Source organism: Lissotriton helveticus, chromosome 12, assembly GCF_964261635.1.
Source record: "Lissotriton helveticus chromosome 12, aLisHel1.1, whole genome shotgun sequence".
NCBI lineage: Eukaryota > Metazoa > Chordata > Amphibia > Caudata > Salamandridae > Lissotriton > Lissotriton helveticus.
This window is the reverse complement of record NC_136073.1, coordinates 811,890,939-811,904,014: the sequence shown is the minus strand read 5'-3', so window position 1 is coordinate 811,904,014 and position 13,076 is coordinate 811,890,939.

Here is a 13,076-nt window from a genome sequence, read left to right as displayed (position 1 = left end):
AGTGTCCCGGTGGAACAAGGTGGTTTCCAGCCCCCTGACCACCCTTTTGAGGTCCTCCAGATGGATTATATTCAGATGGAGCGATGTCGAGGTTTCAAGTATGTCCTTGTAGTTGTATGCGCTTTGTCCAGGTGGACAGAAGCATATCCAGTCCCAGATTACACAGCCGCGACCACTGCCAAGCAGTTGGTTCGTGAATTTTTCCCTAGATACGGACTCCCTAGAGTCGTATATTCTGATAACGGTCAGCCATTCTCCTCAGAGTTAATGAAGCACGTTTCCCTTTTGTTAGGGTACCAGTGGAAGTTCCATTGTGTACGCCATCCTGAAGCAGCCGGTCTCGTAGAGAGACATAATCAGACCCTGAAAATCCGTATTGCAAAAGTCTGTAAAGACAAAGGTGTAGACTGGCTAGTAGCTCTGCCAGTCGCTTTGTTTTATATGCGCATGGTCGCACATTCCAGATCAGGTCTGTCCCCGTACGAGGTCGTATTCGGCCGCCCCCCTAACATGTGGGGTACTCCTAGACCCCGAAGTATTACCGATGTTTCATGTAATATGATGACAGATTACCTAGCTTCCTTGATGTCTGCCCTCAACTCATGTCGTTCACAGGTTGCCGCCGCATTTCCAGACAATACTGAGGTGGCACCGCACGAGATCGTTCCAGGCTCCCTTGTGATGGTCCGAAATTTCGACAGATCAAGTCCGCTGGAACCACGTTGGAAGGAGCCACGTCAGGTCCTCTTGACCACCCGAACTGCCGTCAAGTTGGAAGGCAGAAAGGGGTGGGTCCACCTTTCTCATGTAAAACTTTTCAAAGGATTGAAATCAGTCTCCAAAAACATTTCCAAGGATTTCCAGGATTCGAAAGATTGCCAGAACATTGTTTTAAAGGACTGTCCCGCACAAGACATTATTACAACCCCTCCCTTGTTAGAGAAAACTCCGCAACAGGAGTATAAGTTCAAATTAAGGTCTAGTAAAATAAGTCAGTCAGTTTGATTGTATAAGTCCTCCCCTAGGTGAAACGGTTAGATTGTTTCTGACATGTATAAAATAGACCCCCATAGTGAGAGAGTCAGTCGAAGTTCACTTCAATGTATCGTTTTTCTGAGTTTCATATTATTCATCAGCATTTTGATTTCCTGCACCAGCTATGCGTTCTATCTGTATTGTCTAGTTCCTCATGTAAATATGTCTGCTAATGCTACAGTAGAGCACACGTTTAGTGATCTGCCTCCTCACGAATATTCATACCGCCTCGCTATGCGCAACAACACATTTATCCGTATGTTACATTACTCACACCAGACCAGCAATGCCACAAATTGTTGGGTGTGTGGTCGACTCCCCCCTTTCCAGACACCGAAGGGAGTTCTGCCACTGTTTCCTTATCCTTTTTCACATAATGGTTCGTGTGGAGCATGGTCCACGCTAACGTCCTCTTCAACAGATATGTCTTTTCTTAACAGTACATGTTTTCCAGACAAGCAAGGTCTCCCCCACAGAACAGGTTTAGATCTAGAAAACGAAGTATATAATTTAGGTAATTATTCGTCGAATTTCATGGTCCTGAATGTTCAGTCTGATACTACTCCAGACTTACCTGCTATTTCAGTACTACCAGTCAAAGGCGAATTATGTGTCCGTAGTTATGGTTCTGTACACATAGGTCATAGTGAATGTACTACTGTTATCAAGTATAGTGACAGTGGGAAATCTATTTTCAAAGCTTCACGTCATTCTTATTTTATTTGTGGTCAAACTGCATATGTCCGTCTGCCCCTCGAGTGGGAGGGAACCTGTTACATTGCCTTCCTACTGCCACCTGTTTTCCTAGCCCCATCTGATTATCACAGAAACACACTTCTAGTACACATTAGACATAGAAGGGAGTCCCCAATTGTCGATTATACTGAAACTACTCTAGAACAGTATACAGATTTCAATAAAGGTTTCTTCTTCTTCGTAGGACCTGTCCAGAATAGTAAACTGATCCGTAGGTTAACAAGAACCCTTGAAGCTGTAGTTAATGAGACTGCCTCTGCTCTAGGTAACCTAACCGAAGAACAATCTGCTATGAGATTTGTCGTTTTGCAAAATCGTCTCGTCCTTGACGTCATACTGGCCGATAGGGGCGGGGCCTGTAGAGTCATCGGATCTAGTTGCTGCATTTTCATTCCAAATAACGCGCCGTCTGTTTATTCAGCTATAACCAGACTCCATAAAATTGCCCATCTGTTACACCAAGATCCAGGCACCTGGACATGGTCAGGTTGGTTCTGGAATATAATTTCCGCATGGGGATGGAAAGTCCTGTCCTTTCTAGGTATTGCAGTAGCGATTATATTTAGCTGCTGCCTCTGTATACAATGTGGCCCTGCGATTTGCAGCATGTGTGCTACCTCTTGTATTCCTAGTCCCAAGCCCCGTTCTAAATCCCGTTCCAAGACAATTCGAGACGAGCAAATGATACTGTATGAAATGATAGACGGTATCATGAAAATTGATGTTTCCTGATGGAAACGTAGTGACAAGGAGGGAATGTGGAAAAGTAAATTTTGCCATGTTCTGTGTCCCTACGCCTCATCCATCATATGTTATGTGTGCATGACCAATATGCATATGTTATTCCCCATGTCCGATTAATGACGCAATTACAGTTGTGTCCACCTCTGGTATGTCATTTTCCAGTCCTCGTGAATACTACGAATATCAGGCCTATGTAAAGTAATGTTGCCACGTTTCCCAGTGTGCACGTTATTCCATTATAAAGTCCCCGTTTCCAGGCCTCAAAAGGGCCCGGACCACAGATTCAGCTTCTGTCTCCTGAAAGCCTCGCTGAGGAGCGATACAGCCCCCACCTGTATCCTCGACCCTTCACTTACTTCCTGCCTCGCAGTGCCCGGTGCAGCTTGGCTCTGCCTCTGAGTCTGCCAAAAGTATGTTATAGTTCCAGTTATCAGTTCAGTCCTCCTCCTCTGCATTCCTAAGCTACTGAACTGCATCAATAGTTTCCGTCATTGTCTAGCCTATTCGGCTCCACGTTAGAGAAATACTGTATTTAATGGTCATTTAGTATTCTTCATCACGCACTACATGTAGAATAATGCATGGTCCAGTCTTAGAATCAAGTTAGCTTTTCCCCTCATGACTTCTAGTTTATATCAACATGTTCTCTAAACATTAGATACCAGATAGGGTTTAGGTACATGTCGCTCCGACCCTCCAGACTCTAGTCTCTGCTCCTAGCACAGAGTTCGTAGCCCCCAGCTTCTCCTAGTAATACGTCATTGCCAGTTTTCGCGCACCATTAGGTTAGAGGTCCTGGCTCCTTAGGTAGCCCCCTCCTATGTTTCCGCCCATTCATGACATATTCTGTTACGTTTGCATCACATGTCCATGTATACTCCCAGTTACACCTACTTTTACTGTTATCTCTCGCGACTGCTACGCGTCACGCCTTCTGCTCCACCCACTGTTACGCCTACTGCAATGTAATGCTATGTGTTTGCGCTATGTATATAAGTCAATGTATTGTTATTAAAAGTTAGCGCGCTCATCCCAGACCTAGCCCCAGCAGCTGCTGGGCCTCTTTTCCCCTGCTGGGCCCCAGTTGTCCTGCTGGGCCCTGTCACTCTGTTCCTATGCAGGTTGTCCTGATCCTGTCCTTATGCTGTAATAAACCTGCAGAAGCTCCTACTACCTCGAATCTTGACTCTTATTTTATTGAGCTATCTGTTACTCATTTATACATTCAAAAATAGGGTATTATTTATTTATTTACCACACAATAGTGCCCAGTGACCAAACTGGTCAGGCACTAGGACCGGCCCGAGCGAGGTACGAGGGCGGGCGAGAAGGGAGGAGCCGGGGACCAAGGGGTCAGTTAGCCGTTAGCCCTGTCCAAAGAAGGAGCTGAAGCAAGGAGCTGGTACCTTCAACCGTGTCTGCGTGCATTCTGTAGAAAGAGCGACACTACACCCCTCAATGCAACATTTGGTTTCCCAAAGTCACAAATATATCAAATTAAAAGGCACAAAAGACAAATGAAGAAATAAAATCAAAATCAAACTTAAAACCGACAGTGTACAGCATGCACACACAGAGTGGTGATAATGAAAGTCTACCTACATAGCTTATATATTAATAAGGCAACATAGGGTATTGCGGGAGGGCTGCTCCCTGTAGGCAAACCCCAGGAAAAGGAAAAACTGTGGTTTGCTTAGCAGTAGGATCTGTGAAATGGTCCTGCTGAGCGTGTGGATTCAGGATTTTAGGCATATACCTCATCAAGGCATCACGTTCGTTACGTGACCTGCATATATCCCTGAAGCCCTGCATCTTAGCTTGCCTTGCGCAAGTTAGATTTGGTAATAGATAGAAGCCTGCAAAGGAATTTGTTCTCGATTGCCTACAGACTCTCCAGAAATTCATAACCCCACACGCCTGCTCCATAAGTTCCTAGTTCGAGTTGGGTCATCTCCTTAATTGGCTTGTGGCCCCATTTTTTTGCAAATCTGAAAACCGAGTCGCAAGCTACCTCCATTTTCTGTGTTCTTTGATTTATTAATTTGCCCCATGTTAAATCAGCTTCTAATAAAATACCTAAATAATTTAACTGGGAGAGCGTGAGGACTGCTGGTTAATAGTCAGATCAACCATTAGCTCCTAAATCGACTACAACTCATTGTATCGCGATCTGTTAAAGGGGCAATCAGAAACAGAGAAAAAACTATTCTCTTTACCCATCTCTAGAATGTTGTTTTGTTTCATGACGTCTAAGTTGTCTTTTGAGACCTTTTGTGACATAGTTTACTGGCCCTTTAAAAATTCCCCTCTACTTCCCACCTCTTCCACCAAACATCTGGAATTTAGGAACACGATTGGTATGTGGTAAGAAGCTCTGTGACTTTGCCTCACTTGCCCTCAAATGAATACAATGGATGAAAGTCAATGCCTGAATCTCTTCAAAGACCATCTTCGTCACCCCGAAATGCATCTTTGGAACTCCACAAGATACACCACGGACAAAATATGGGATAATACCACGCATGGAAACCACGAAAATTAGGACTGGCCGAAATTTAAATTACGCCGCCATAATTTGCATATTTCTGTGTTACGTTTGCTTTGTGAAATTGCCGAAATTACTCCATTACTTCACTTTAGGTACCTTACTTCCAAACAACATTGCTTTTAGTCAGACCTTTAAGTGGGATGAAAAAACTAGTGGGACTCATAAAGGGGTGTGGCCAATAAAATTAAGGGCGTGGCTTAAAACACGTAAGCTAAAAATATATATATCATAGTGTGCGGCCCCACTTGTATTTTGCTGTTTCTGTCATTGCATCCAGATATGATACAACAAGTAACATCATGCCTTCAACAAGTCAGGACTATTGGCTTTGTCAATGGTTGTTAGTTGCATAAGATAAATAAGCAGCAACTATGGCTTGTATATAATATTGAAAAAGCTTCCACTTACAGCCCTGCTGGCACCACGACGATGTTGCTGCTCCTGAGTTTCAAAATAAGACGAGAAATCCAGAGAGAAAATTACTCTCTTTAAAGGATTTCCCTTCCCCTACAACGCTCACCTGGCATGACGTCATGCCGTAACATCTCCACTAGTGAGAAGTGAACAGTGTGGGCACACGCACATGGATGTGCCTGGTGTCACTGCAGTCTGGAAAAAATCCAGACTGCCTGTGCCAGGGCACAAAACAGGGCCCGAAAGAGACCCATTTCGAGGCCTCCTTTAAAAAACTGCCAGTGCTCAGCACCGGTGAGACCCGGCCCACTTAAAGCCCTGCTTTTAGTAGTTCTCTAAAACAAACAGAAACCCCCAAACTTGATTATCGAAGGGCATCAAATTCCATTTTTTTTTACCTATCTGTGATCTTTGTTGCTATCTGATTTTTCCTCCTCTTGTGTGAAGGTTATATTTTGTCAGAACCCTTTGCCTACCAACCTCAAATTCCTTAACCCCTTGGCCGCAGCGGAATTACTGCCACGGCGCTAGGGGCAGAGGGGGCCGCGCAGCGGCGCCATGCTCGTGACAGAACCACTCCGTCACGAGCCGCGGTGGCGCTGTGCTTGTGACGGAATGGTTCCGTCACGGACCCGCCCGCTCAATAGAACACGCCACGCAGGCACGGCGGCCGGGCCGCAGGCACGGCGGCCGGGCCGTGACGGAACCAGTCCATCACCAGCACAGCCCCACCGTGGCTCGTGACGGAATGGTTCCGTCACAAATGCGCAAGGGGTGAAAGACAGATGAGACAGCGCAGGGGCGTAGCCATCCATAGTGCAGCAGCTGTAGTATCACCCTGGTCCAGGGATTTGAAGGGCCATGTCACCTCAATTAAAGGCTGCCTTTAGAACCAAAATAGAGGACAAAAGGCTATATTATCTCGCTTATATTTAGGCCCATGGCCTCTTGCTACACCCCTGAACTGTTTGCCGTCATAAGTACACACAGTTAGTCCTGGAATACAAAGGTCAAACCACCTACTTGACCATCACACCTGTGAGAGATGACCACACTTGCTAATGCCTCATACCTTGCTAAATCCTGTGTATAAAATAAATGTCACTATTTTTGGAGAATCGAACACAGAACTATTTTAATGCATGATTTTCTGTCCTTTGTAGGTGATTCACAAATAAAATTGCAAAACCATAACATTGTAGACTTACACCCACATTCAGCATTGCATTACTCTTATTTTGGCATTCTTTCCCTGGCATTCGTCTGCCAGCTTTGTTCCCGGAGGTGCGGTTTGTTACAGAGTGGAGAATCAGAAATCCTAAGTTATGTTATGTTATGTTATGTAAATTTGTAAAGCACACTTTCAGCCGAGAGGCTATCCTGGCATTGAGCATTTGTGAATCTATTCACACGTAAGGCTTGATGGGAAAACGTGAAAAGCCAAGTCTTCAGTTTCTTGTGGAATTCAAAAAGTGAGGAGGAAGGAAGCTTGAATGTGTAGTGGAAGGTCCTACCACACTTTCGGAGAGATGCAAAACGTTGTCATGGGCAGTATTCCGCGTACGCCGTCAATTCTCCCTTACCATGGTTGAAAATGAAGTTCCCACACACAGTGGATCTTTAGCAGTCAAAAGTTTATCTGGATTTCTAAAATCCACAAATAATTTTTCCCTAAATCAGAATGTGTGGTATTATTACCCACTGCTCAGGCAGGGTGTGCCCTCTAGGAAACAAAGCACAAACTAGGTGTTGTTCTTTTTATGACCACTAGATGTCAGTGTGAGTCAAGGAATACATGAGATTTTCAGCCTGATTCATGTACGGGCCGTTTTGCGTGGCCCTAATAGCGATTCATAGCGACTCGCTATTGAGGACACGCAAAACGGCATTCATGTACATTACGGGAAAAAAAAAGCGACTCGCACGCGGGCGCTAAATCCGTTAGCGACTAACTTAAATCGCAGAAAAATCGCTATTTCCGGCAACCTGCGTCGGGAAAGCGACTCGCAATCTCGTGCGATCGGGAAAGCGACTCGCAATCTCGTGCGATCGGGAATGCGACTCGCAATCTCGCGCGATCGGGAAAACGGGAAGTCGCTTTTCGAGCACAGTGATGACATCACAACCAGGAAGCAGGCAGTTCCCACCCCCAAACACCACAGTGAGGCAAACCTCGAGGGAGCAAGTCGGAAAGCAGCAGCTAAACTAGTGATAGCGACTTTACTACCTAACTGCTGCCATGTCTGAGGAACCTGTTCCTGGCCCCAGCAACAGCGCAGGGCGTAAGAGGAAGCTGAAGTTCTCAGAGCAGGAGCTCGAGAACCTGATAGAAGGGGTGGTGGCCAACCACGACAGACTCTTCGGGATCAACTCCAGGAAGGTCCCAGAGCAAGACAAACGGAGGATCTGGCTGGGAATAGCCTCCAGCGTGAACTCAGTGGGTGTGGCCGATAGGTCATTGGAGGAGCTCAAGAAGCGATGGTATGACCTCCGAGGTCGTGCCAAGGAGAGGGTGGCGGAGCGCCTTGGAGAGGCATCGGGCACTGGAGGTGGCGGACCTACAGTCCCTCCCAACACACCCTTGGAGGACCAGGTCGAGAACACCCTTGAGAGGGAGGCGTGCGTTGGCGTCACACCTCTGGACTCCTCCCGCCCCACCCAAGACACCCAAGGTAAGTGGCATGCGACTGCGACCCTGTCCCCTATGACCGTCCCTGACCAAATAGGCTCACATAATGGCCCTTAGTCATGCCTTTGTTGCGCATCAGGAAATGCCCTGAAGCATTGTGGGAGATGTAGTATGTCCACAATGTAGTAGTACCACAATGCAGCCAGACAGGTTCCAAAGTACGCAAATCCACAGCCATCCAGGGAATGTCACCCAGCATGCATGTAACATCAGCACGTCTGGCAGTCACATGCAACTAATGAGTATCCACTTACCCTCACAGGTGGCGCAGACAGCAGTGACAGCGAGAGGCTGCAGATAGATGAGGAGGCCCAGGAGGAGGATTCACAACCGGAAACCCAGGCACCAGCCCCTGCCGCTGCAACAACACCAGCAGCCAGGCCCACCACCGTTGTGGCCTCTGCATCAGCCGTCCCACCCGCAGCCAAAGCCAGGCCCCCCACCGTTGTGGCCTCTGCATCAGCCGTCCCACCCGCAGCCAGAGCCAGGCACCCCACTAATGTGCCTCCAGTCCCTGCCGCACCAGCAACGCCTGCTGTGACACCACCTGCAGCTGGTGCTTCGTCATCTGGGCCTGCGACAGCGGCAACACAGCGGCCAGCCACTGTGACAGGCCAGCAGATCAGGCGTGGGAGTTCTCACCGTCACACCACAGCTCCAATCAGCAGGAGGGGCAATGGACAGCGCCATGCCTGTTTGAGCGTAGAGAGGCGCATGCTCAGGATCCATCAGCGCCAGTCACAGCAGCAAGGTGCCATACAGCTCCAGCTGCACAAAATTGGGCGCAATGTGGCGGGAGTGGGAGAGCGCATGGACCGCATGACGGCGGCCATGGGCCGCATGACTGCAGCCATGGAGGCAAACACTGCTGCGATGAGCAAGCAGCGCAGGGCAGCAGGCCGGCGTCACCACCAGCTCATGAGCCGGCTGGCCTCCTACAGCAGGTCAAATTATGTGGCTGCAAATGCCACCTCACAGTTGTCGCGCCGGTCACTCACACAGCAGCACCAACTAGTTCAGTGCTGTGAGGACATCACCAGGGTCCTGGAGCACCTAACCACCGCGGTAACGGCACTACACCCTCCAACTCTACCTGCCACTGTAGGGGGTGACGATGGCAGTGAGGGGGCTTCAAGCGTCAGCAGCCAATCTGCAACACTAGTCCCGCCACTTAGGCGCAGCACCAGGGCAACGCCTGGTACAGGTGCCCCGGAGGAGGATGAGCCACAGAGGCGGCTGGGCATAATGCGCAGGAGGCGCACTTGACTCTGTCCGAAAAACACTGGCACAGGCTGACAATAAGCCTGCCATGTACTTTCACACTGCAGTGTGAAGGAATACTGTTGGTTGTAAATAGTTGTACTGATTACCTTTTTCTTGTGAATGAAACAAATATATTTATTTTGCTGCACACATTTGCCTTGTGTAATCATTACATTTTGCATGCAATTGTGATATGTGGGGTGGGGGAAGAGGGTGGGCTAGAAATTGTTCGCTGTGATGTGGTTGCGACGTCTGTGGCCTTCAGCTGGGTTCTCTCCGCGTGCATGGTGCGCATGTGCTGGTGGCCGGTCGTCCCCTTCTGATTCACTGCCTGAGATCTCAACAGGTATCCGGCGCTTGGTTGCAATGTTATGAAGCATTGCACAGACAGCCACAATGCGGCAGCAGGCAGCAGGACTGTAATACATGGCCCCACCTGTCTTGTGCATTATACGGAACCTGCTCTTGAGCAGGCCAAATGTCCTTTCTATACAGTTCCTTGTCCGGATGTGCGCAACATTGTAGCGCCGTTGCTGAGGTGTGGCAGGGTTGAGGTAAGGGGTCAGGAGGTATTCCCGTAGGGCGTAGCCACTGTCACCTGAATGAGAGGAGCAGATGTTGATTGCCTGTGCAGCGCAGAGACTTCATTGCAATGTGACATTGTCGACAAAGTGTACTTACCAAGTAGGTGTCCTTCCCCAAACTCTCCCCTGAGCAGTCGTGTGTGGAGTCCACTGTGCCTGAAGATAAAGGAGTCATGGGTACTCCCTGGGTACTGGGCGACAATGTCAGTGATGATGGTCTTGGCATTGCAGACCATCTGTATGTTGAGGGAGTGGTAGGACTTCCTGTTGCGGTACATATACTCCGTGGCAGCTGGTGGGCAGATGGCGACGTGGGTACAGTCTATGCAGCCGAGGACATGGGGAAAATGGGCTACATTGTAAAATTGAAGTTTTGTCAGGTCCAATTCCTGTTGGCTCGTGGGAAATGTGATGTGGCGGTGGAGCTGGGTGAGCATGGCGTCAACGAAAGTGTGGAGGCAGCGTGACATGGTGGGCTGGGATATCCCCCCAGCAGCCGCTACTATGCCCTGGAAACTGCCGGAGGCCAGGAGGTGCAGGCTGCACAATACCTGCACATGTGTAGGCACCGAATTGTTTCGCCTTGTTGGGTGCTGCATGAGGGGGTCAAGTTCATGTATCAGCCAGATGATCATTTCCCCATTCAGCCTGTATTTAGCATATATCTGTTCTCTGGTTTGGCCCAGCAAGGTGACCCGCTGCCGGTAAATCCTTTCCTGCCTCATGCGTCTCCTCCGTGCTGCTCGCTGTAGTCTTCGCCGCCTCACCACCTCGCACATTCCTGGCATTGTGGAACGCCTAATGCTGCTGCTGAATGTCCTTATGTGTGATTGGTCAGGCCTGGACCTGTTGGTGATTGGCCAACTGTTTTTCAAATTTTTCTTAATCATGGCTTTTATGGTTACCACCTGCTTTGAGTTGTCCTTAATTTGCGCCGCGCAAAAGTGCGATTTTGGGGTTTTCCGCTATTGTATATTTTTCATGAATGCCGATAGCGAATATATTGCGTTTCGCTATTCATTTCGCAGATTCCGTGGTTGGTCGCTATTTCCGTATCGCTAATGCTCGACTACCGGGACTCTGCGACTATTATAGCGTAATCGCTATTATAATCGCTATTCTGTGTTTGCCAATTCGCTATTTTGTTCTTGAATGCCAATTCCGTATTTTGCACCCGCAATTGCATTTTCGCAGCCATTGCGGGCGCTATTTCGCTTCATGAATCAGGCTGTTTGTGTCATAAAATGTTGAATAGCCATTAGCAACCTGTGCCATGCAGTACCAGCCCATATGCCAATGCAGCTCATCTCTGACCTACAATCCTTGATAGAACTTCTAAAACCTGGCCTCCACTCACAGCTGGGGCAATGAACCTCAACCATGCAATGCTTCACCAACACTGCTCTATTACTTGCACCCTTACCCAGCTCTGCCACTGCACGTCAACCCTGTATGAGGATCCCGGCCAGTGCTTAATTTGTAAAAAAAAACATAAGTGCCAGGGCCCTCGTCCGGAGATCACTGCAGCTTTCACCACCCATTGCCTCTGCCAAATAGAGTTCATACCCAACTACTAACCAGCATACTGCTACAAGCGGGACAATTCAGACTGTTCGAGGCCCCCAAAGCTATACGAATCGCGTGAGCAGCAGGTGTTAGTTGTTTTTAATGTATATTGCATTCATAAAGGTAATGTTGTGCTCATCTCTAAAGTACATAAACAGCACCACCATGTGGCAGCTGTGATAAGTGCCCGTATTCACAATTAAGTGCTGGTACCAAGCACCGGAAACCACCTGCACAAATTAAGCACTGATCCACACACCGCTCTGGTAACGCACTTCAATTTTAAGATGCACCAGCGATTCTAGTGTTCAGACAAGAGTGAGAAGTGAAACATGGGGCAATAGAGAGTGGAAGAGAGAAAGTTGGGCAGAGAACCAAGACTGGGATATTTGTTTACCTTCGAGAGCAGAGAACAGTATTATTGAGACAGGCTGAGGGTTTTACCTGACCCGATTTAAATGGCAGGTTTTAGCTCACTCACAACATAAATACTTTGTTGCGTCATTTACTCCATTCTAAGGACAGGACTTGATCCTGACATGTGACCCTTCTAAATGTTTCCTAGAAGCCCACCATTGGCGCTAACTGATGCTGAGTTTCCTGAATACCAAAGCTGCCTGGTCTTGATTCCGCCTCATGCCTCTTTTTTCCTCCACCCGCTCTTCCTCTATCGCTATAGTTTTTTTTCCATCCCTGCTTTCCCCCTTTGTCAATGTTTTCTGATTGTTCAGTCCCTCCTTCTCTCTTTCCCATTTCTGCCTTTCTCTCTCCTGCTCTGGGTCAAAGTCTGATTATAAAAAATGAGCCCCCAGCCCCCAAAAGTGAGTGTTGGCGTCCCTGTGTACACAAGAAGCCTATATAAATGCCATGGGCATTTCCGTCTATTTTGTATACACTGTGTAAATTGCAAATTGTCTTACTGCTGCAGTCTCCCTTGCACAACTCCCCACATCAAGGCCCCCCTCACAGCCTCATGCAAAACCCTCTTTATGTACCTTATGTAAATGTTCCTTCTGTAATCACCAAAGGATGGCATGTCATGCCCGCTTCTATGTAAAGCCTTCATGGTTAGGACTGGGCTCGGTAAATAAACCCAAAATTAATAATACATTGTTCTAAAGGTCACAGGTTTTAATCTGCGCAATATCAGCTCAGCCTTTCAACCTTCTCAAGTTGTTATCTTGAGAATCAACAAACTGGGTAACAATAGCACATTACTGAGGGTGCTTAGAAGCAGTGCATTAAAAAAAATCTTACGTGCCCCCTTGCCGATTTTAATACTACCATGCCAATATAAAGGCAGTGAGCAGGATGTATTTTATTTCGTATAATGTTTTATAGCACTTTTATCGAAAACTCTTTAACAATAATATAAACGGCTTAAAACATGAGATGCGTTTTTCTCTCTATGGGGAAGCAATAACCCCCTGACCCTGCACCATTGTGATTGCTTCCCGCACCTTCGCAGCCCTTCCCA